Genomic DNA, 25,209 nt, shown 5'->3' with positions numbered 1-25,209 from the left:
TGCCAATTAATTCAAGAACTCTTTCTAATGAAATCGAACTTTATTTTCTCACACATACACACACACACACACAAAAAAAAAAAAAATGCACACACAACATACAGAAATGAATATACAAATTGTACATAGTTAAATTTTACATTGAACGTTGGGGTTATTAGTTAGATTAGGATCCAGAGTGATTGAGGTATTTTGCTAAATGTTGCCAGTCAAGAGTAAGACTTCAAAGTCTCATCTGTTACGTAGTCAAAAAGACCCTGTACCCTCCCCCTCCCAATTTCTTGTAGGGCCTTGTGCCTAATTTTGTTGAATTGAATTTTTTGTACGTTTTTTATGTTCAATTTTTTCTTTCTCAATAAAATATATAAACAAGATCAAAGTGTAGTATCTGTTCTTCAGATGCTGCAGTCTTTCGGTGGAGGAGAAATCCTTCACGACTGAGACAATTTTTATTTTTGTACCTTGTCTCCACGTTAAAAAACGACCCTGGTGTCTAACTCTGTCCCGTGGGGAGGCATAGTAAATAGGTACACAAGTAAAAATTTCATTATTTTTCTCTAAAAAGTATCATATTGACTTGTGTCTAATTTTTTATTCAATAATATTCTAACATGATTGATGACTTTTGTTTACAAATGGTTTTCCTTAGACTTTGAAATAAAATGTACGTATCCATTATGGAATGAAGTTCTCCGAAAATAAATTTCACTTAATTTCATCAAGTAGTTTTTTTGTTTTTTTTACAGCGAAAAACAAATTGTTATGATACCGAGCAAAATGTTCGATTTTTAGGAAGAAAAGCTAGTATTAAAGATGGGAAGAAGGGGTGTTAGCGCTTTAACTGGAGTTATCTCCCTTTGGCATTTCTAAAATTCAATCAAATTTTTTTTTTTTAATTCAAAATGGCTGCCTTCAACGCGCTCTCATAAAAACGTGTTTTTCCCCGCTGTAAAAAAAACAAACTACTTGATGAAATTAAGTGAAATTCTTTTTCGGAGAACTTCGTTCCATAACGAATACATACAATTTAAACTTTTTTTTCGATATTTTCATTTTTTAATGTCTTGACTAAACTGTACAAGTACCGATTTATTTTCTGAATTTCGTTGAAGGGGGAGATCAAAAACGTAGATTCCAATAACAAAGCTTCTTTCTTAGAAAGGCACCCCTGTCCTGTGGAATTGTTCCGTTTCCCTGCTTTCCAACTGACTACAATATGGTCGTCTTCAAGTCCAACATAAACAAGTTCCTGATTAGCCGTACCCCTTAAGTAATCCAATTTACCAATTTTTCACTACTAACGATTACGATATGTCCCATTGACTTCCGTACACTCATTAAACTTTATCCCCGAATGGCCTCCAGCCATTGATAAGTGGTAACTCCTTTGTAAAAAAAAATCACTTTCGGGATCGGCCATTCGTTTTGCACGTATATAGAAGAATATAAGAAACATCATAAATCTATGTTAATCAGCACAGATTTGTGAATTGTTTTGTTTTTATAGTTGTGTTTGCTGCTGCAAAAACAAGGATTAATACAAGCGACACCAGTTATAAAAATATAACAAAATCTCTGCATCCCCCGAAACACATGATTTAAATGAAGCGTTACATACAGTAAAACGGCGGTATTAATTAATCCTTGTTTTTATAACTGCAGCTGAAACTATAAATAAACTAACTTCACAAATAGTTTTAATGATAATCAAGTGAAATTGTAAACTAACAAATGAATTGTCTATAATATCAGCTCAGCATCAGCTGGCTCGTTGGTCTAGGGGTATGATTCTCGCTTTGGGTGCGAGAGGTCCCGGGTTCGAATCCCGGACGAGCCCAACTTGTTTTTTTTTTCTTTTCTCTATTTCTTCTAAAAACTATTTTATGTAAATGATGTTTAATAATAAAACTGTTATTTTGTTTCAGAAATTTTACAAACTGAACTTGTCCGAAAATCACATCAAATAACAAAATCTGAATTGTTGATAATTAATATCTTTAACAGAATATGCGCGTTATATTGTTGCTTCAAGAAGTAAGAAAGTAAATTTTCTTGTGTTTGGTGGTAGTTATTTGTTTTGTTTTTGTAATCTCTCTTTTCTTGTTTACTATTTTGCAAACTCCCCTCCATATTCATCATATGTTATTTATTTTTTGCAAATATAATGAAGTAAAACTTTCTTACTATATAATATCATAAGTAGAAGAGAATATTTTTTCGTAAATTTTTACGACGTGCCCCAGCGTTACCTTCCCATGTTAAGAACAGCTTTCGGAATAAACACCCCCTCCCAACCTCCTCATGCTAAGTACGGCTTTCGAGGTTGGGGAGTGTTTATTCCGAAAGCTGTTCTTAATATGGGAGGGTTGAGGTGTTTATAATACGCTTAGGCATGTCGTAAAAATTTACCAAAGAATATTCTCTTGTCATAGCTCTAATCATCAGTAAAGGGGAATTTTTCCCGCACGTGCTCTGCGTGTTTGAGTGCGCATGCGCATGCGCGTGCGTGTGTGTGTGATGTGTGTGTGTGTGATGTGTGTGTGTGTGTGTGTGTGTGTGTGCACTCTTACATCAGTAAAACATTCATATAGGACGATGACGAAAACGAAAGGACAAAAAGGGGAAAAAGAGAACAAGAAGAGCGAAGAAAACTATTAATAGATGGATAGTATCGACTGCATAATAAAAAGTCACAACGTTTTGTGAAAAAGCGTTTCTGTTGAGTGAAAATGAGATTGCCAGACAGAAGTCATGCTGTTTCAGTCGTTCCGTTCAGTAGCAAAAAGAATGTGTATTATAACCAATAATAGTTTTGTAAAGTGTACGAACACAAGCAATTCCCAAGTGGTCTAGTGGTTAGGATTCCGCGCTCTCACCGCGGCGGCCGGGGTTCGATTCCCCGCTTGGGAAATATTTTGCTTTTCGCTAATTTAATTTTGTGATGTCATAGTTCCAGTTCAGTGTTTACAAGTGTGGATTGTGAGCTCAGTATGTTTGTTCAAGTTCTCTCTCATCTCCTACAATGGTTTTATTGATTGTTTTTAGTTTATAGATCCACCATCCATCTGTGCCGAGCATGCGCGAAAGCGCACAAGCGTATGACTATGAGTCGGGCCTACCTGCGGTGAAAAGCGAACCCGATACCTTTCGATTACAAATCAAGTCCACTAATGAACTAGATCCATCTTACCCCAAAGTGACAATTTGTTTTCGCCCAACAGCTATGAAAAAAACAAGCCGATAAGCTGTTTGCGGGTTTTGACATACACTTCTTTAATAACGTGTCTCGCGGCATTGGATTTTCGTTTCGTGGCGTGTCGATTCGGCGAGATTTGTTCGGTTCTGCTTGGGAACGTGTGTATCGATTCAACGGATTTGTTCGTGGCATGGCATGTCGATTCGGCGGTGGTATTCAGAATTGCGTGGACGCATTTGTTAAGGACCGTGCCGTCACATGTGGAAACAAATATATATGTAGCAAAGATTTAGAAGGCTGTCACAATGCGAGGAATGAAATATAGTCGTTGTTTGTGAAAGTAGACGAGAACAAGTGGCGATTGACAAATCAATAAGTACATACACATATGTTTACAACTGAATAAATATATGTGTATGTACTTATTGATTTGTAAATCTCCACTTGTTTCGTCTACTTTTATCAACAACGACTATATTTCATTCCTCGCATTGTGACAGCCTTCTAAATCATTACTACATACCTATCCCACACAATGCTTCAAGCAAACTACACATCAATCCTATCCCATATATATATATATATATATATATATATATATATATATATATATATATATATATACATTTTTTTCTGGCGTTCTCTCCCTCGTGTAGCAGCACCATCTATGAATATAATTGTAGGGCAGACTAGACTCTCAAGCCTTGGTTGAGTAAAAGAAAGAAATTCCTAGATTTTTTTATGCGTAATTTATTTTATTTACTCCTTTTCACCTCAAGCAAGGTATATTGTTACTTGCAATGCGCTAGTATTTGGGATTATATCTAATAGAAGATTGTGGGGAGTTGAGTAGCAAGATATGTTTACATTGCATGTCAAAATATTCTGCATGCCAATACAGTCAGAGGAAGCAGGAAACAGAGAGAGAATTCAAGAGTCTGGCAGTTCGCGGGAATAAACTATTAGAGTAGAAGGCTTTCTAGCGCCTAAGGACCTCAACAGTAAAGGGGTGGGATTTTGCTGCTTGTCGGGTTGATCAGGAGTATGTACAACACGGGGGAGCAAGTGCTGAGAGTTTATCCAAGCACATTCCATTAAAGTACTTGTAAAACAAGCTCATAGATGCAACATTGCGACGATGAGGCAGAGGTTGGAACTTGGCTGGTAGTGCGAACCTATTAGATTTAAGACTTATTTTGGACCCTGTCTAAGAGGAGAGACTTGCAGTAGAAGCACTAACCCAGATGTGGCAATAATACTTAATGCATGTGCGAATGGTGGCTTTGTAGAGGTATAGAATACTCTCACGCGCAAGAAATTTTCTAGTACGGTAGCGAGAGCCCACTTTCTTTGAAACGGCCTTGGTAATGTCTTTATGAGTCAGCCGAACGAAAGGAACCAAGAACATATTCTCTAGAAACCACCCGTGCCCTTCGGGGCCGGGGTGACAAAGCGAAAGAACTGAATGGCACACGCATACAGCTTTATCAACTTGCGTACAGTTAAACACGCACTAACAAAAACAAAGTAAACGCACACACATACACAATGCCACGCTGCCAAATACTCACAAATCAATATATTAACTCTATGAATATATTGACTTGAAACGTCTATTCACTCAACTTCTTTAACCAAACACGTATTGTACCATTAACATTTTTATTATAGAAAATAACTTTTATTTTCTTCTATATTGTATCAAAATCTTTTATACTTCAATTCACGTTAAATTTCGGTGTGATTCTTGGCTCTACACAGACATTATCGTCCCCCAAAGACGACCTCTACCTAAGCCAAGTACCACGCCACGGGTATATCTGTATTAAAAACGGTAATTAAATTTTTTATATTTCAACACTTCAAAACTTCATCCTGATTATTAAATGAATTAAAAAAATCTGGTTACCGTCTTTCAAAATGATCAAATTCGAAGAACACGTGATTTGTTTGCTATTAAATTATGAGATTTTTATGATTCCCGCATAAAGAACGAATTTGCCACTATTATCACAAAACGAACGTTTACAAATATTGTTTTAGTGTTGTTTTAGTATTGGCTATGTTCTGTTAGTGCGACCTTCGTAAAACAGGCTTATTCGCTGAAATGTGACGTCATCCACGTGGTATAAACTAGCAAGATATGTCACACTGCCACACTGTCGATAATAAATGAGAGCTTAAAAACATTAGAAATCGATTTAAGCAATGCATTGAAAAAGAAAAATAAGAAATGCAATTTGTATTGAAACCTTATTCTATACTAGCAGGGAGATCCGACGTTGCCCGAGTTTGGATTAGGATCAACGAATGTTCCACACTTCCAATACATTTATTGTCATCGAAATCGATGAAAGTGTATATCTTTTCAATCATATCGATTGATTGTCTGCTCTAGTTGGTGACCCACCACGATACACTGAAGCTTCACATGCCTTCCACAGTAGTCCACAATGCATTGCACTATAGCGAAGATATGGTTGATTTTACAAAATTATTTCATACAATGGCTTAAATTACAGTTTAAAATATTAAAGTCAAGTATCACGGTCCAATTGTGCTATAAATAGAAACGTTAATTTCGAACGCGCCCCCGTCTTATCAAAGAACCCGCTGTTTATTTTATATCCGGGCCCTTCTACTTGTGCGGTGAAAAAACTTTTAAAATGCACTGGTGATGTTAAATCGCATCGGTGTTAACCTTTGGTCAAAATCAGACTGTTCTTTTTTTAACCGGATTATTTTCGATTTTGGATTTGCAATACTTATCAGAGACATTCCGATAGAAAATCTATCTAAGAACACTTCCAGACACATAAAGTACATATGTGTGAAATTTTAAAGCAACCGGCGCAGCCATTTCGGAGTCAGTAAGAAAAGAACTCACACACACAGTCAAATAACCTTATATTAGTAGAAATAGAGAGATATTGGCTTGAATTACAGTTTAAAATGCAAAAGTTCCATGGTAGAATGGCGCTCTGAACAGGCATATTCATACCGAACGCGCCGCTGTCTTGTCAAAGAACCTTCTGTTAATTTTATTCGCCTAGCATTTCTGCTTGTGCAGTGATAAACTTTCTAAAATGCACTCGTAAGGTTAGGCTGTATAAGAATGTAAACTTTGCTCGAATAGGAATGTTTCTTCTTTAATCGGAGTTTTTCGATTTTCGATTTTCGTTTTTCGTTTTTCGATTTTCGATTTTCGATTTTTGTTTTTCCTTTTTCGATTTTCGATATTTATTGGAAACATTCCGATGCAAAATCTATCTACAAACACTTCCAGATACATGACGTGCATCTGTATAAAATTTCAAAGCAATCGGCCCAGTCCTTTCGAAGTGCATAACACACACGCATACATTGTGTTTTGTATATAAGTAGAGATATAAAAATAAAAATGAAAGACAAGAATGAATTTAAAAAACAGTTCCGTATTTTTTTTTCTTTGTTAAAATTAAAATAAGCATCGCAATTTTTATGGATTTTGAAGACTAAATTTCGCTTATTATTTTGTTTGTGAGAAATTTGAAAACAATTTTCTCTGCATATTTATTCAAATAACAATATACAAAGTCAAACAATGACGATTCTAACATGTAATGCAACAGACTGAGACCCTCGGATGGGAAAAGAGGTTTAACTAGTCTAACAATGCGACGATATGTCGTTACTTTACATCCTGTTATTTGATATGTAAAATATGTGATAAAGCCGATAATAAGGAAAGATACAGGTAAGCCAATACACTGTAGAAAGAAACCTTAACCCTCCTCTACTTACCCTGAAACCGTTAAATGGCGAGGAAACTAACATTTTTCAAAATATTAATCTATATCGCTTTTCTTTATTTAATTTTATCAAACTTTTTTCTATTATGCAATTTAAACCTTGAGACTTCGCCAAATTTGATTTAACGTGTCCAGATTACACGTCGGAGCTACTAATAACAAAAACCGGACGTTAATCTTTTTACAACTTCAGATGGTCAATTTTCCTTTCTTCCCGATGACCAGCACCTGCTCACGTGTATAAAAGAGGGGCCTTTTTAACATTCATCAGTTATTTGGGGTTTGTCACCAGCCTTGTCGTCAGAGAAGGTAGAGACTCGCTATGATGACAATGACGATGGCAGTAGCAACAGTGGTAGTAACCGTCTGAAGGTAATCCACGATGACAACAACTAGCAGTAGTTTTATGTACTTCTGTCGTCATCATCATCGTCATCATCATCATCGTCGTCATCGTCATCATCATCATCATCATCATCATCATCATCATCATCATCATCATTGTCGTCCTCGTCGTCATTATTCTTATCGGCAATTCTGACCCTATTTATGACAAGCAGCAGCCTCTGACCATACCTGCAACCAACCATGATAAAATTCAACCCATATCTTTTCAAAGATAATACAAAGCTTATCTGTGTCACATGCCTTAATCAACGCAGTTTTTTGTTTTGTTTTAGTTTCTCCTGCTTTTGTAAAACCAAGAATTATTTTTTACTGCTTAGCGACATCAGTTATAATGTCTAAATCGTAACACGACATAAATTATATATATATATATATATATATATATATATATATATATATATATATATATATATATATATATATATATATATATCGTAAATTAATTTTCACTTTTACAATTAATGTCGCTTTGTAATCTTGGTTTTTAAAATAACCAGTTTGATAAATAAATTTTAAAAATAGTTATGACAATTATCAATCAATAAATTGACTCATTGTTCTTCAATATCTACTGTCACTATCATAGGCTCGTTAGTCTAGGATATGATTCTTGCTTTGAGTCCCGGTAGGGTTGTTCGGGTATTTTCTGAGGCCAAGATACGCTGGCTTCTCAAAACCACATCTGACCTTGTGTCTAACCAACCTTCTGCAGAGGATGGAAATATGATCAGTAAAGTTTGATTTTATCAAAGTTAATCAACTCAGTTTGATTTCAGCCATGAGACTGCATATCCCTGTCTGACAACGTAAGGATGGGTCAGAGTCTTATCTGATTTTTACTTCTTGTATAAAGTATTCCTTAAATTATGACAGAGAAGCGTAGGTAACGTGGTCATTACTTTTTAACTCTGTCGTTACATTTCAAACCTGTCGGACCCACACGTTGTCTAGGACCGCTGCATAGGAACAAATAAACAAAATAGGAAAGAAATGAAAATCTGATTTGGCATTTTTAAAAGTGCAAATGAAATCCATGTATTCGTGCTTTTTTCCAAAATAACGCATTTCATTATCTTTCAAGAGTCTTTTCACGCACACGTGTTCTACTACATATAAAATGTGCTTTTTAAATGTCTCTGTCTCTGTCCCCGCCACCTGATGCCGGCTTAAGCCAGCGCTTTCTCGCTCTTGACTTCACACGTTCATCTTCCCCGTTGGGCACTTTGCTTTTCTTGATCGACCATGTTCTGTCCTTTTTACCTTTCTCTTTTTCTCTCCTTCTTCCTGTGACTTCAGCGCATACGCACTTGTCAATTTGTATACGTATTTTAACGGCGGCAGCTAATACTTTCGTTAGCCAGCTATCCTACGTCTGCTGCTGATTTTCTCACACACGTCCGCACGTGATATGTTACCAAGAGAGCGCACCGTTGGGTAGTGCTCATTGTTATCAGAGGACATTAGAGCCATAGATCATATGTGAAAAAAAAAACAAAAAACAATTAAAGCTTTACGGTAAACAGAACCAAAGTTATCGCTCAAAGTATGACTTTTGTCCTTTCTTGGACCCTGACCTTTGACCTAAATGTGTCAGATTAAACCAGTTCTAAGTTAGGCTATGACCGATATCTTGAACAAGCATGGTGACCATAGGTCAAGGTATGAGGACGCTAAGGTGTACACAAATAAAAAGTCGAGATAAAAAATATGTTTAAAACAAACAATTAAGTGAAGTTCCTTTTTATGATAGTGAGAAACAAAATTGCCTTGGGCTCGTCCGGGAATTGAACCCGGGACCTCTCGCACCCGAAGCGAAAATCATACCCCTAGACCAACGAGCCAACAGACAACAGTCAGAGATAATATAAGCGTTATATAATAAGAAATAGGTCAGCTTATCGTAGCAACTGACAGACTTTAAAATTCTTTACCACGTATTCATGAAAGCCGGAAGACATGTATTAATATAGAGAGAGTATCGATTGCAGTAATAAAACTAGTCGCTTTCTTGAAGAGTCAGGTTAGAGATTAGGTAAGATTTTCGAGAAAATATTTTTCATTCATTCTAAAAAGCGGAAATCATTAAATCACCACTTACAAAAAGCGAGGCATGTGTACATATTTATATATTTGCTATTTGTACAGTTTAATGAACGCATTAAAAAAATGAAAATATCGAAAATGTTATATTGTATGTATTCGTTTTGAACTGAAGTCCCCCCCCCAAAAAAAAATTCACTTAATTTGATCACGTAGTTTTCTTTTGTTTTTTTTTTGTTTTTTGTATTCTTTTTGTTTTGTTTTGTTTTTTTTCTTTTACAGCGGAAAAAAACACGTTTTTATGATAGCGCGCTGGAGGCAGCCATGTTTGGATTTTTAGAACAAGCCATGGGGAGATAACTCAGTCTAAAGCGCCGACACCCTCTACCCATCTTAAATACTAGCTTTCTCCTAAAAATCGAAACATGGCCACCTTTTCATCGGTATCATAACAAATTGTTTTTTCGCTGTAAAAAAAAAAACAAAAAAAAACTACTTGATCAAATTAAGTGAATTTTTTCTGAGAACTTCATTCCATAAAAGATACGTAAAATATAACTTGTTCGATATTTTGATTTTTTTAATGTACAAGTACCATATATTTCTCTGCATAGGAGTCATTCCTAAACTAATTAATCGATCATTATGAAAACATGTGATAGGCAGAAGAATAAATAATGTAGACTATATTTAGTTTAATTTAGTTTAATGTAAAAGGGAAAGAGTGATTTGTGTGCGATTTTAACAATTGATATTAGACATTAATAAATAATCCACTAAATTTCAGTTTCTTTGTGGTATTATAAAAGAGTTTAGCGGTGGGCGGAGGGGTTAAAATAAAACAAAAAAAACTGAGGAATCATTTGACGCTAGATTTAAATGAAACTTGCCCCCCCCCCTTTTTCTTTTCGTCATATAGCGATAAACGGAGGTAATTATTTCCAAATATACCAACTATAAAATTTCTGCCACACTATATATATACTCTTCATTAACCAACACAAGCTCATGTTTGAAATTTCAGATTTGTATTAAATTTCACTCAGTTAGGCCAACTAAGCAAGATTCCCTGAATTTCAGTTTCATCTTAAGAACCATTAAACTTAAACTTCAAATTGTAGACATTTTCTAAAATGTAAATTATGTAATGCAGTTTTATCAATGTCGGAATGTTATCTAGCTTCCAGATAAATCCGACGCTAAATTTACTAACCTGAAAAAAAAAACAGCAAGGAATAAAAAGGGTGGGGGTAAAGAATATAATATAAAGGTCTTGCTTTGAAACGAAGAAGAGATTTTATTCACAATAAAATTAGTTGCAAATCTTTACCTTTGCGGGCATTAAATTTAAAAAACGCCAAGGTAACATTTAATGAAAAAAAATAACACTGGTTCTTATAATGAATATGTCGTATCCATGAACGAACACAATAATAAGATTCAAAATAGTAGTTTCTAATCACACCCTCATATGTAGTAAATTTTAGAAGCGTACTCACAAATTGAAAGCCAGTCAGGTACGTGCCTTTTTCTTTTTTTTTTTTTCTCATTTAAAGTCCTTTTAGAAATTTCTCTCCTTCAATATTTGCGTGCAAACCGTAGACACACAGATGGATTTCAGAAGCATGCCGCGTCGCATGTCCGGGATATTCTTGCTGGGTTTTCTTCTTTGTAGGAGTTTCCAAAATTCCTTGTCACGTAAAATAAGGTCTTTTATTTTAATAATTACACTCCTTCAATATACGTGCAAAACGTAGCAACGTAAATAGTTTTCAGAAGCATGCCTCGTCGCATGCTCGGGGTATTCTTGCCGGGTTTTCTTCTTTGAAGGAGGCTCCAAAATTCCTTGTCTGTGGCGGGCAATGAACACGTCAAATATCCACGTCGCTGGAACCAAAAAAGAGGGCGAATCTCGCGCTGGGCTCGTGGCCTTATCACGGAGCTAGCATTTCCCTTTTCTTCCAATTAAAGGGAGTTTCGTACAAACCCAAATTGTATGAAACTAAGAATAAAAAAGATACAAAATACAAAAAATCAAATACAAGAACCAGATAAAAAATCATAAATGTAAACGGGGGGTATACTATTATTGGTACAAAAAATTCCAACATCAAGACTGCAATAAGAATTCTAGAGATAAGTTTTAGGAGCATTATATCTTGATTTTCATCTTCGCAAAAGGATACAAGTGGTGCACATCTGTTCTATCCAAGTAATTAATTTTACCCGTTCCAGGGCGAGTATTCTTATTCTTATCGTTATTTATAAACTAGTTGGTTGGCCGGCGTTGCTCGGTTGTAAACTACGCTTTAATATGACATTTTAACTTATGCAGATTTCGTATTTACTATTATAGAACCAAGTTTCTATCGATGATTATATATTCTATTGTACCCCATACATAGTAGTGATTTCAAAAGTAAAAAAATATATATATATATATGACTTCAGTGCCATCGGCTAGAATCGAAACTAAAGCATATAGAGTGTCAGCCTTATTCTTTACCGTTTAAGTTATCATCAGATGGATAAGAAACAGTTTTAAATGAACCGACTTTAACGTATAGTTTATAGTTTTTTTTACATGGAAGTCACCACTTATCAAGGCCCGTAGGCCACTCGAGGATAAGGGTTAATGAGTGTACAGTAATCAATGGGCTAATATTGTAGTAATTGTTAGTAATGGAGATCTGATAAAGTGTCTTACTTAAGGGGACGGTTTATTAGGAATTTGTTTATGTTGGACTTGAAGACATCCAAGTTGTAATCAGGTGAGACACAGGCAAACAGAAGAGAGTTCGACAGGCGTGCACTTCTAAGAAAGAAGTTTTGTTCATGGAATCTACATTTGATTTGGCACAGATAAAGAGTGGGGAAAATTACTGATAGTGGTTTCAGCTAGACGGGTGTTTTTCGTGTTAAATTGGCGAGGGGGAGGACCAAACATTGGAGCTCAAACGAGCACTTCCCATGGAAATAACGATAAAACAACGACAGACTCGCAACGTCCTTTCAGTGGGAGAGAGGTTGCAGGGAAGAGAAAAGAGCATCCCCCACTAGGCTAGTTTTGCACATGCGTGCAAATAACACGTTTAGTCGACTTACGTCTGCCAAGTTTAGTCGACTTACGTCTGCCAAGTTTAGTCGACTTGCGTCTGCCAAGTTTAGTCGACTTACGTCTGTCAAGTTTAGTCGACTTACGTCTTCCAAGTTTAGTCGACTTACGTCTGCCAAGTTTAGTCGACTTACGTCTGCCAAGTTTAGTCGACTTACGTCTGCCAAGTTACCTTTTTTCAATTTAGACCCCTTAGCAGATATTTCACCCGAAAAGAATGGCCCACAAAAAAATGCAATTATTTTACCCACCTGACGCCGCTCTGCGACTTTACGTCTCGGGGGAGATGCACTTTGAAAAATGTAAAAATGGAGACACACAGACACAAAGACATATTGAGTTTATAAATAAGATAAGGTAGGTACGTTTATCAGATCGATTGAGTTAATCATAGAAATCGAACTGCTTTTTTATGGCCTTTTTAATTGATAGTGATATGGAAAAAACAACTAAAAATCTTTTCACAGTCGAGCGATATCAGTTATGTATTTTGCGAGAAAATGGTACTTGTACAGTTTAATCAAGACATTAAAAAAAAATGAAAATACGTATCCGTTTTGGACTTGAAGATCTCCGAAAAAATTTTCACTTAATTTGATCAAGTATTTTTTTTTCTTTTCTTTTTACAGCGGAAAAACACGTTTTTATGACAGCGCGTTAAAGTTAGCCATCTTTGATTTATGGGGGCACGCCACGGGGAGATAACTCAGTTTAAAGCGCCGACACTCCCTCCCCATCTTTAATTCTAGCTTTTCTTCCTAAAAATCGAACCTTTTGATCGGTATTATAACAAATTGTTTTTGACTGTAAAAAAAAAAATACTTTATGAAATTAAGTGATTTTTTTCTAAGAACTTCATTCCATAATGGGTACGTACAATATAACCTTTTTTTCCGATGTTTTCATTTTTTTAATGTCTTGATTAAACTGTACAAGTACCGAGAAAATAAATAAAACGGTAACTTTTTTGTTCAACAAAGACACCTGCATTTTTAGATAATGCCCCAATGTAAGGTCACTGCTTCTTTTTCATTGGTTTTGATATTATTACGTAATTTTAGTGCATAAAAATAACATTAAACATTAAAAATAGTAAGTGATATTTTACATGAGAAAAACTGAAAAAAAAATAGCAGAAAAGACAGCTGAAATAAACGAATGCAAAAGGGAGATAACTCAAGGTAATACCATTTTTATGGTACATATTTTTCTCTGCTTTTAATTACACACGGGTTTATGTCATCTTGCTAAGCTTTATTAGAAAATATCACATTTTTGTTTGTTTGTTTAAAACATAATTGCTAAAACATGGAGTTATTTCCCTTTTGAATTTGTTTGCTTTGATCAAAATTGTCATCCCAAACCGACTTCCTATTGACTTGCCTTCCCATGAGGGCAGAGTTAGACACAAAGTCAGATTTTAATGTGTGTAAATCTGACTTCCCAAAAAGGGGCATTCTGGACAGGAACAAAAATTAAAATTGCCTCAGTCATGAAGAATATCTCCTCCACTGGCCGAGGTAAAAAAAAAGTGAAGTGAGTGTAGCAATGTAGCATCAGAACAGATACTACATTGTGATCTTAGCCCCCAAAGCAACTTGTTTTCCACGTTTCGTGCGTATGATTGAACTTGCTGCTTTATAATTTATGTTCTTCGTGTTCTTTTTACTACTACTACTACTACTACTACTACTACTACTACTACTACTAATAATAATAATAATAATAATAATAATAATCATAATAATAATAATAATGCCAATAATAATAATAATAATAATAATAATAATAATAATAATAATAATAATAATGCCAATAATAATGCTAATAATAATAATGATAATAATGCCAATAATAATGCTAATAATAATAATAAAAATAATACTGGCAAAAATAATAATAATAATAATAATAATAATAATGCTACTACTGCTACTACTACTACTACTAAAATATGGTTTCAAGTAAAAATAAGTTATTTAGGAGCAATACCGAAACCCATAGCGTGCTTAACATTAAAATATCGAACAGTTTGGAATCAAATACTAATTGCAATTTATTAAAATCTTAATAAACTTTATGATCTTATTATAAAAGTATTTTAATATTATGATATCTGACTCATAACAACAACAACAACAACAAAAACAAAACAAAATAAAACAAAATAATATGAAAAAACAACATACAAAAAAAAAAGTTAAGCCCTCATGGGGACTCGAACCCCAGACCCTCAGATGACCTCACATGATAACTCGTAAAAGTCTGATGCTCTACCGACTGAGCTATGAAGGCTCACGTTTGACATTATTCAATAAACACTTGTTATTTTTTGTTGTAAGTTTTCACACTCTATTATTGTGATTTCTCAACCGTGACAGAAAACACGCCAACCGATTATATTTAATACGAATGCTTTTTCAAGTAATAGATATAAGCGTCTGTGAAGTTTCTGTCATATTTTTTCACGAGAGGGGTCACGCGTCAATTTCATTTTAAGAATACAACAAAGAAAAATCGTTGGCACGCACATTTATATCTTCAAGCTGTTGTTTTGGGAAATAAATAGATTGAAGGGTAATTTCCCAATGTATGACCGATTATTGACCCAACTTCACTGCATACCTTTACTACTACTACTACTACTACTACTACTACTACTACTACTACTACTTAAAATAATAATAATAATAATAATAAATATAATAATGATAATAATAATAACCATAAAACACACAGTGGATTATAACATAGCCGTAACAAACAAAATAAATAAATAAAAATCCGAGTGGGCATTTTTTCTTTTTTAACAAAAACATTTACTGAGTAACTCCCCTGACACCGCTTAAAAGGTTTCTCGCTTCTCCGGCTTGCTATTCTCGTTCTTACTTTACGTGTCCATTTTCTTCGATACCGACTTTGTTTTTCCCGATCACGTGACGCATTTTTCTCCTCTTTTTACTTTTCTTCTCGCGCACACTTCCTAATTTGCATATGCGCGTTTTCCGGCTATTATTGCTGCTAATCTGTTCGCAAACCAGCCATCCTTCGCTACTGCTGATATTTTCACACGCGCTCATATGCACTATGGTAGAGTATTAGATTTCGATTACGCCCCTTTGTTAAATAACGATTTCATAATTATCTCCCTTGTAATTTTTTTACAACTCCAAATCGGATTTATTTTATTACCATTTTGCTTATACCAGTTTATTATTATTATTATTATTATTATTATTATTATTATTATTATTATTATTATTATTATTATTTATTATTTATTATTTATTATTATTATTATTATTATTATTTATTTATTATTATCATTATTTATTATTATTATTATTTTTTTTTTTTTTTTTCCGGACACAAATACAATTTAATTGAAACCATTCAAATACAACATACGATTTCATTAGCAAGAAACCAGACACAGCCATGATGAAAAAACGACATCTTAAGAATTCACATTTATTTAAAATCATATTATATGTTTACTATTTTATGCAATAATTTATTTTGAAATTGAGGGGCAAAATAGTTTAAGAAATAGTCGTTTGCTCCCCATTCTTTGTTTATTAACCATTGACAGAGGTACCATCACGGAGACACATCAAAGACATCACTGGCCTAGTTTATTGGCTAGAACAATGAATTTCGTCCATCTCTCTCTCTCTCTCTCTCTCTCTCTCTCTCTCTCTCTCTCTCTCTCTCTCTCTCTCTCTGAGAACACTTGCTTATTACATAGTTTCACACGACTACTCTTGTCCGTTCTTGGTCTGAAAGACTGGGGAAATAGATTTGATAGCCATATCGTTTCTGACTTGAAGTACAGGTACCCTAATTCTTATGTAGTGCTAAGAGCAGCTGCTCTATCAACAGTTGTATAATATTGGGATAACTATAATGCCATCTCGCGCGTAGAAAAGCATCCTGCATTTATCTCTGATCGGTGTTTCCCATAGATTTGGATAATAGTCTACTTGTATAATCTTTGTTTTCTGGCATTCAACAGATACCCACTTTGGCCAACCTATTTTAACGATTAATATAAATGAACGTGATAAAACGTCTCTTTCTAACAGACTTTTTAAATTTTTAAAATATCTGTGAGTTTAGGAGTAAACTTGTTAATGTGGCACTATTCCTTCTAATGAACTCAGATATTCTAGTACTAATCAACACCTCTCAATCTCCCTTAATAATTTTAACATATTAGAATACCTCCAACTCCATTTGTAAAGGCTCTGACAAGTATGCACTGGACTGGATTCGATATCCGTAAAATCTTCTCTTGGCAAGAGAACTTAGAATCAGATGATGAAGCATACGTGTGCTTTAGATGAACCTACAGCGTTGGTTACCTATATTTCATGTTCGACCAAGGACTATGCCTTTGATAGTTTAGATGCAGCACTTTCCGACGTATTGGTGATTTTAATGCCCACCAGAGATTTGCTTCATTCTTTGAAGTCTATAACAGATACGAGGGGAAAACGAATGAACACGAATCCAAGGAAATGACGGGCACCCTAGAGGAAGACCTCCAGTTTGTAGTGGAATGGGGACAAAAATGAATGGTCACATTCAATGCTGCCAAGACTAAGTCTTCTTTCCTTTAATAACTACAATAAACCTTCTCAATCACTAATACCCATGGCTAATGATATATTACCTGAAAGTACTTTGTTTCACCTCCTCGGCTTAGTGTTCCCGGGGAACATGAGTAGGAACAGATACATTGAGAGCATTGCCAAGAAGGTGAGCCCTCTTTACTGTGCTAGAAAGTTACTTACGCCTGAGAGTATCCTGTATCACTATAAAGCCCTCAATTGGCCATGTATGGAGTATTGTTGCCACATTTGGGCTACTGCATTTGCTACTAGTCTCTTCCTATTAGACGGTTCAAAAGAGAGTCGTCAATCTGATAGGCCCCGCACTATCAGCTAGGCGTCAACCTCTGTCCCATCGCCGAAATGTTGCATCCTCTGCGTGTTTTACAAGCATTTTAATGGTAGGTCCTCCGGCGAATGACAAGCCTTTGTGCTCCCTCGACGTTGATACTCCCGACGAACCCAACAAGCAGCAAAATCCTACCCTTACACTAGAGATCCCCGGATGTAAGAAAGCCTTATACTCTAATAGTTTCTCACCTAGGAGAGGTAGATTTTGGAATTCCCTTCCGAGTTCCTGCTTCCCCAACTATACTAACATGCAGATGTTTAAGTGTGATGTAAACAGACATCTTGCTGCTCAACTCCCTACATAGTATCCCTGAAATTATGTCCCTGATAGTAGCCCCCTACATCAAAGTGACACTATACCTTGTTTGGAGTGAAAATGCAATAATAAAAAAAACATAGACGCAGTTGGTAACAACAGGAATAGTTCATTACCCATTCCTTTTCACTGATTGTGACTTTCTCGACTCGCCTCACTTCCCGACCTGTTCAGTACAATACTGTAGAAGGTTTTTGTGGCGGGCGGCCATAGCCCACTCGGGAACGCTAATCATTTTTTTGATAATGTTGATACACGTCAAAATTTCGATTCAAAACTAAATCACAGTTACTTAAAACGACAAGTTACCAACGAGTTGAGAATTCATCAGATATTTCATTATGCTTTATGACATGAACATTTTTCACTCTTTGCATTAGTGGGCAAATGAAGTAACTGAATGGGGCAAAACAAGCACATAAGCGGTTGTCCATACACAGAAATTTTACTTCAACCTGTTTCATTCTTGTATAAGGTATATTGCCACTTAGGCGTTAGGGGCTACTATTTGAGACCACGTATACAGGAAGCTATATGAGAATATGAGCGAGATGTGTGTTCATATTACATTTCAACGCCTGTATGTTAGTAGCCAGGAAAGCAGGAAGCAGTAAGGGAATTCCAAAGTCTAGCAGTCCAAGTGAAGAAGCTATTAGAAAAAAGGCTTTCCGACATCTAGGGAACTTTATAGTGAAGGGTTGGGATTTTGTTGCTAGACGGGTTTGTCGAAAGTACTACGTGGAGGGGGCACAAGTGCGATAAGTTGATCAAAGCACATTCTGTTAAATCACTTGTAAAATTGGCACACACTTATAACGTTGAGGCTTGGGATAATAGTGAAGTATCTGTTAGATTAGAAATTCTTTTTTTACTAAGAGGGAGAGACTTGTTGTGAACATACCAGCTGAGATCTGGCAACAATAATCTGTGCATGGATGAATGGTGACTGTGAAGCTGCTGTTGCGCAGAGGCAAGAAGTATTCCGCCGGTTCAAATAGACAAAAACTTATAGCATCAAGAACTCATACGAGTGAAATGACAGAAAACGGATTAAATTGCAGAAATTAGGGACGTACTTTCTGGAAAATCTATAATAGTGTGGTAAATAATGCGCAATCAACAATTTCCCCACTACCCAACTGCAATGATGTTTGCATGACAATTAATAAGTCTGAGTTACTTGCCTAAAAGTTCGCCTTAAACTTTACACAAACAACTCTATCTCAAATTTTCTACTGTGGACAGATGTCTAACTCGATAATCAATTCTTCCCATATTCGAAACATTATACAATAAAATCTCAACATCTCAAAATTTTTTATCACAGCTATATTTATAAAAAAAATGCTCTGCTGAGCTAGCCTTTATCTCTGCAAACTTTACAACAAATGCCTTGCCGGATCATGTTTTTCGGATAACTAGACAATTGTTTCTGTAGTACCCATTTGAAAGAACTGACACGCAAAATTATCGGCCCCTAAGTTTCTTCTCGCCCTTTGCTAAATTTTTTGAATTATTAATCAATCTAGCGATAGTCCACCATTTCGAAAATAAAAATTTATATCTGATCAATATGGATTTCGGTAATCAGGTTTTCCTGTAAAAATTCTGATTGGAATTTCTGAACATATATATCACACACTGGATTAGGCAGATGAAGATAGGATATGTTGCGCTTGATATATCCAAAACTTTTGGCAAGGTCTGGTATAAAAATCTTCCAAAAGAAATTAATTCATCTAAGCTTCAGCCCCTGTCCCATTGACGAAATATTTTCTGTAAAATTCAAATAAAGATTCTATACATAAGGTTTAGTAACATATATTATCTTGATTTTACTCTGCGTACATGGACGTAAAAGTGGTGCAAAACTGTTCCGAATAGTGAATTCATTTTTATTATGTGCTAGCATAATACCAGCCCTGTAACGGGTATTCGACTAGTTCTATGTAACATTCAGTGAGGTAGTTTATTGTGGAAATTGATTGACGTTTATATTCATTGAACTGTTTCAGTAAGAACGCTTCTTTATCTCTAGTTTCGCCTGAGAATGTAGAAAACCCGATTAGCATAAACGTTTCACAGTCGAGCGACACCAGTTATAAATTTAAACTTTTCGGCTTCTCTGGTTTTTTATAGCTCAAATCTGGCTGTAGCATCTGCTCTGGTCAACACCCACCTCCACTCAGACTAGTCGATAATATAACTGTATGTATGTATGTATGTATGTATGTATGTATGTATGTATGTATGTCTAAAACTTTCGACAGAGGCGACGGATTTTTACGAGATAGGTATCGTTTTGAAGCTCCACCCTTCGGACGACAAATATTGAAAAATTTGCTAAAAACATTAAATCCTTCACCCTCAACTTGGCACTTTTATATAAAGAGTAGTCGCTTTTTTTGCCGATATTTTCAAAAGTCATCCACTCTTTTAGATTGACTAGCCTTATTTGAAACTTTCGCCACTTCCAGTTTGGCGATGGACGCAACGGCAAAGATATCACTTCTTTTCCTCCTTCGCGGTACGGGATCGAGCATGCCTGCCTACTACCACATATTTTTTATCTTATTTTATTTATTAATTATTGCTCAACACACACCTCCAAACACCCGGGCAGCGCCGGGCATGCAGGCTACTCTATAATACAAATCTCACCTGTCTGTTTAAATGTATGTATGTATGTATGTATGTATGTATTCCTTCACCCTCAACTGGGCTGTTTTCTACAAGGAGGGTTGCTTTTTTCGCCGATATTTTTGAAAGTCATCCCCTTTTTTAATTGTCTAGCGTTAATTTAAACATTCGCCACTTCCAGTTTACCGATGGACGCAACAGCAAAAACGTCTCGTGTTTTTCACGTTCTTTTCCTCTTTCGCGGTACGGGTTCGAGCCTGCCTACTACCACTTTTTTTTTTTTTTTGCTCAACACACACCTCCACACACCCGGGTAACGCCGGGCACCCAGGCTAGTTATTAATAAATAAGATCTAATCAGGCAAAGAAGGCCTGCCTTTTTCTTTTAGATGTTCATTTGAAAATAATATGAACATGAAAATCAACACCAAAAAGAATTTTTTTACTATTAACATTAATTCATAACCACAATCAATCCACGAGTATCAACTGGTCAGTATTCTTTCTCACGTGGTCACTGTGGCCACACATGTGTTGTACACGGGTATATTTGTGTGATCGCAGTGGTGTTGGTTGGTTGGTTGGTTGGTTAGAGTAAAAATGAATTTGGATTTGCAGTAAAATTGATGTTTGTATTGTGTGACATTTCATGTAAAATCCTATCATTAGGCTTCGAAGAAAGATTGACACAGCTTGAGTAGGTTCATACAAGACGGGAATACGTCATTGACAATCAGGCTTTATCGTCTCTGAGAGAAGGTGTTAGTTCATTGATAATCGCCTGAGTAATGCCGACAATGCTCCTAAGGCATTTTTGAAAGAAAAATTGCATTTTACTTAGTGTGCTGCTTTTTTTTTCTTTTTCAACCTACCCGACCTTGTATCTAACTCTAACTTCTTCTATAGGAACTGAAAAGGCATAGCAGCTCATGTAGTCGTAGCTTTAATTCAACGTAGAGAATAAAGAATGAAAAAATAATTACGTTTTTAAAAGTTCTGAGTTTGACTGTGACCTTCGTCAATAGGAGGCCTATTCATTGAAAAATGATGACACATCTGAGATTCAAGCAAGATTATTGAACCATCAGATTATCAATACTGAAGTTTACAGACTTTTTTCGTATGGGCACTTGTATTGATAGTACACACATGAAACTCTAGTCCTCTTTGATTACTTCAAAGAGGACTAGAGTTTCATGTGTGTACAACAATTCCTGGAAGGCACCATGGAGTCCTTTTGTGTGAGCGTGTCTATGACCTCCGTCGCAGTCTCTTTCCTCTACCTAATTGTCTCATAACGACAATCTCTAAGGTTTTCGCTAAGATTAAGGAATAACAAAAAGTCATAGGGAGCAAGGTCTGGACTATAGCGAGGGTAGGGAACTGTCTTGACGCCTGTCTTAGTCAAATAGTCTGCGACAAAAATGGAGCACCTTTGGACAAACTTTGTGCAAATCTTCCGCGTTTTAAGTTCCTCACGGTTAACTGTGTGTACAGTTCCGACACGGACATCAACCTGTGCACTTATTGTCTCTATAGACACACAATGATCCTTACCTATGAAATTCTTTACTTCGCCAATCAACTTCCTTACTTCTCCCACTCCTCTCATCATCCCTCACAGACTCCCTGCCTTCCTTGAATCCCTTATGTCACTCAAAAACTGATGTTCGATTCATGCAAGATGGTTCAAAAGCAGTCTCAAGCATTCCATACGTTTCTGTGGCATTTTTTCCAAGTCTAAAACAGAATTTTATTGCATACCGTTCTTCTAAAGTGTCATCACATCCAGAATGCATTTTTGAAATGCACCAGCTGTGACAATCAGACTTTATTAGCGTGTATTCCAATTCCTGCTATAGCTGTTCATTTGAATCTGAAATCATAAAAAGTGGTCAGTCATCTCATGAGATGTATAGCAATAACATACTGAATTTTCAAGAGTCTATGATAATTTAAATGCCTGTACAAAAAGTCTGGAACCTTATTGAAGACACCTCGTAATTTAAAAAGGAAAAATGGGGGCTGTTTCTGCAAGACAATATTCTGTAAATAAACATTTTGTTGTCTCATTGGTTTAAAAGACTAAAAATTAGTTTATTATTTGCATTAAAAAAGAAATGCATTAAAAAAGAAAATTCGATTTATAGTGAAATGATCTATTTTTAACATAAAATTAAAAAACAAGAAATATGCGAATTATGTATGTTTGAAACAATACACAGTCGACTACTGCAAAAACTGAATCATGAATTTAAAGAAAAAACAAACAATTAAACAAACAAATTCAAATCCAACGATGAATATTTGTCAAATGAAAACCAATTTAAGTTATAAGAAATAATTTAAATAAAAGTTATTAGTGCAGAAATATATCTTATTTTAATTAAAATTATTGAAAAATCTGTTGAGCTTTTAAATAATAACGTTATTATTTCAGAACGTACCGTATTCTGCACAAGTACCAAAAACAGGTCAATTAATGGTTTTTTAAGTGTTGAAAAAAACAGAAATTATTTGTGAATAAATTCAGGGTGGAACGATAAACTTGTCACCCTAAAGAAAACACTACAGCTTTATTTTTAAACTTTTATTGAAAAAGTCAATTCAGATAACTTGATCATGTAGTACAGCTGACAGCCGTCAGCCTCAATCATCTCCTCGATACGGGTCCGGAACTGGGAGTATGCCTTTTTCACAAACACCGGCGGGGGGGGGGGGACTGCGAATACTCTGCGGATGGCGGCAATTAGGCTGGCTTTGGTGTTGTGGGAGGTTATGTTGATGATGTACTCAACTTATGGCAAAACGAAGTAGTCCAGCGGGTTCAGGTCGGGAAGAAGAGGAGCCTGCAAGAGACGGGCACAAAATTGTAGCACTCTTTCTGAAGCCAAACATGAGTCTCTTAATACTTGTGGGCCGGAACCGAGTTCTGTTGCCACACCCAGGGTCTGCCAGCGGCCACCTGATTGCATCAAGGGATCGGCACATCCAGGTACACTTTGGTATTGACTTTCAAGCCGAAGATGTGAGGTGGCATGATGTGGCTCTCACTTGCAACCACACCAAAGCCTATAACCGTGTTCGGAAACTTCGTTGAGCTGTGCCCTCAAACGTTGAACCGTCTGAATTTTCATTTTGAGGATGCTAGAAATGATCCTGTTGTCATAACTAGAATCGGTAGAGAGCATGAGTTATACAGCGGCACATCTCCGATCTCGCTCGTTGAACATTGTGTCACTTTTAGACATGATAGGAGGCGCCTATAGCTCTTGCCAACTATTAGATGGTCTGCAACAAAAAAAGGAAACCGGTTTTCATCAAACAAAAATGGAATCCTATCGTCTTTTCTAGGGCGACATGTTTATCGTTCAACTTTGTATATAAACAGTTTTAGCACAAACACATTTATATAGAAATATGTTTGTACTTATTGACTTATACTTTTGAACGGTGATAAACATTAATTTTTCAAAATGTTGTTATAAAAAAAAACAATCACAAAAATAATAAACGAAATATTCATTTTATACAAAAAAGTTTTAATGGAATTTAATAAATTTAAAAGAAAGAAACGAATACGTTAAAACACGGATCATCGAAACTAAACGTTTGCTACATTTATTTACACCCCTCCCCCGATATCGAAAACTAAAGATCTCTCTAAAATATATGAATAATACTGTGAAAAATTGTATTCATCATTGTTGTGGTGTTAGTATTTGAATACTTGACGAGGGAGAACGCAGCGACAGTTAAATAAATATGTATTAACGAAAATACATGAAAAAGGTAAACTGATCAATATTTTTGATCAACTGCTGAACTAATTGGGAATGACTATTTTCCGCATCACTGTTTCTTCCACAATCCAATGTTTTTTTTTGTTTTTTTTTGTTTTGCATAAAATTAAACAATGTATTTTGCTCATCATGTTGTCGCACAGTTTGTCTAACCGCGGTTATAAGTGTCTCTGATGGTGGAGGTCTGAACAGGGCTGAAAGGAAGAAACAGACCAAATATCAAGGTCTCATATATGATATGAAAATAAACTGGAATCTTGGGGAGATATCAATCGTACCAGTTACTACTACTACTACTACTACTACTACTACTACTAACATGGCTTATGAAGAAGAACCTGAAGTCCTAACTAACTAATATTCCTGAGGGACCAAGTGCAAAAGAGATCCAGACAATTACACTTAAGGGAACAGCGAGGATACTAAAAAGAGCTATCGGTTGGTTTCAATGAAAAGCAGGGCAATGTTGGCAGTTCGTTTGGCTGCCCCATACCCATCATTACAATCTTCAAAGGAAGATTTTTTTTAAGTGCAAAGTAGCAAGAGCAAAATGCTTTAACTGTCGTCGCTCAACTATAAAACTATTCATTGAGGTTTCTATAAATCCCCCCCCCAAAAGAATACTTACTATCACAATACTACGGTTGTAATGATTTTTATTATCACTTTACGATAGATATCACCGAATGTAACTCACGGTATGAGTCTTGATAGAATATTAACTCAATTCAAAATACTGTTTTGGTTTTGTTTAGGAAAGCAAAAATATTAAGGCATGACATGCAAAATTTAATTTTAATACTTTTTATCTGTCAATCTAAAGGTGTTCAAATCACTTTCGAATGTCGAAATCTACGACGTAAGCAGTGTGTGTGCATGTGTATAAAAGTGACCTTGTCTGTCTGTAAGTATGAGGAACAGTCTCTAAAGAACTAC

The 25,209-nt window shown here is 35.6% G+C and overlaps 4 non-coding genes across 4 annotated transcripts; 2 read left to right on the top strand and 2 right to left on the bottom strand.

Annotated features, from left to right (window-relative positions):
- Positions 1 to 1,765: 1,765 nt before the first annotated feature.
- Positions 1,766 to 1,837, top strand: Trnap-ugg (transfer RNA proline (anticodon UGG)). Its single transcript has one exon. It is a non-coding gene; the product is annotated as a tRNA-Pro (tRNA).
- A 1,001-nt stretch (positions 1,838 to 2,838) lies between these two features.
- Trnae-cuc (transfer RNA glutamic acid (anticodon CUC)) lies at positions 2,839 to 2,910 on the top strand. The gene has a single exon. It is a non-coding gene; the product is annotated as a tRNA-Glu (tRNA).
- Positions 2,911 to 9,164: 6,254 nt separating this feature from the next.
- On the bottom strand, positions 9,165 to 9,236 carry Trnap-cgg (transfer RNA proline (anticodon CGG)). The gene has a single exon. It is a non-coding gene; the product is annotated as a tRNA-Pro (tRNA).
- A 5,517-nt stretch (positions 9,237 to 14,753) lies between these two features.
- On the bottom strand, positions 14,754 to 14,845 carry Trnak-uuu (transfer RNA lysine (anticodon UUU)). Its single transcript is given in 2 exon segments — positions 14,754 to 14,789; positions 14,809 to 14,845. It is a non-coding gene; the product is annotated as a tRNA-Lys (tRNA).
- Positions 14,846 to 25,209: the final 10,364 nt, after the last annotated feature.

This window comes from Euprymna scolopes, chromosome 2 (genome assembly GCF_053919585.1).
Source record: "Euprymna scolopes isolate OS-2025 chromosome 2, ASM5391958v1, whole genome shotgun sequence".
NCBI classification, from domain to species: domain Eukaryota; kingdom Metazoa; phylum Mollusca; class Cephalopoda; order Sepiida; family Sepiolidae; genus Euprymna; species Euprymna scolopes.
This window is presented reverse-complemented; position numbering and strand designations above follow the sequence as displayed.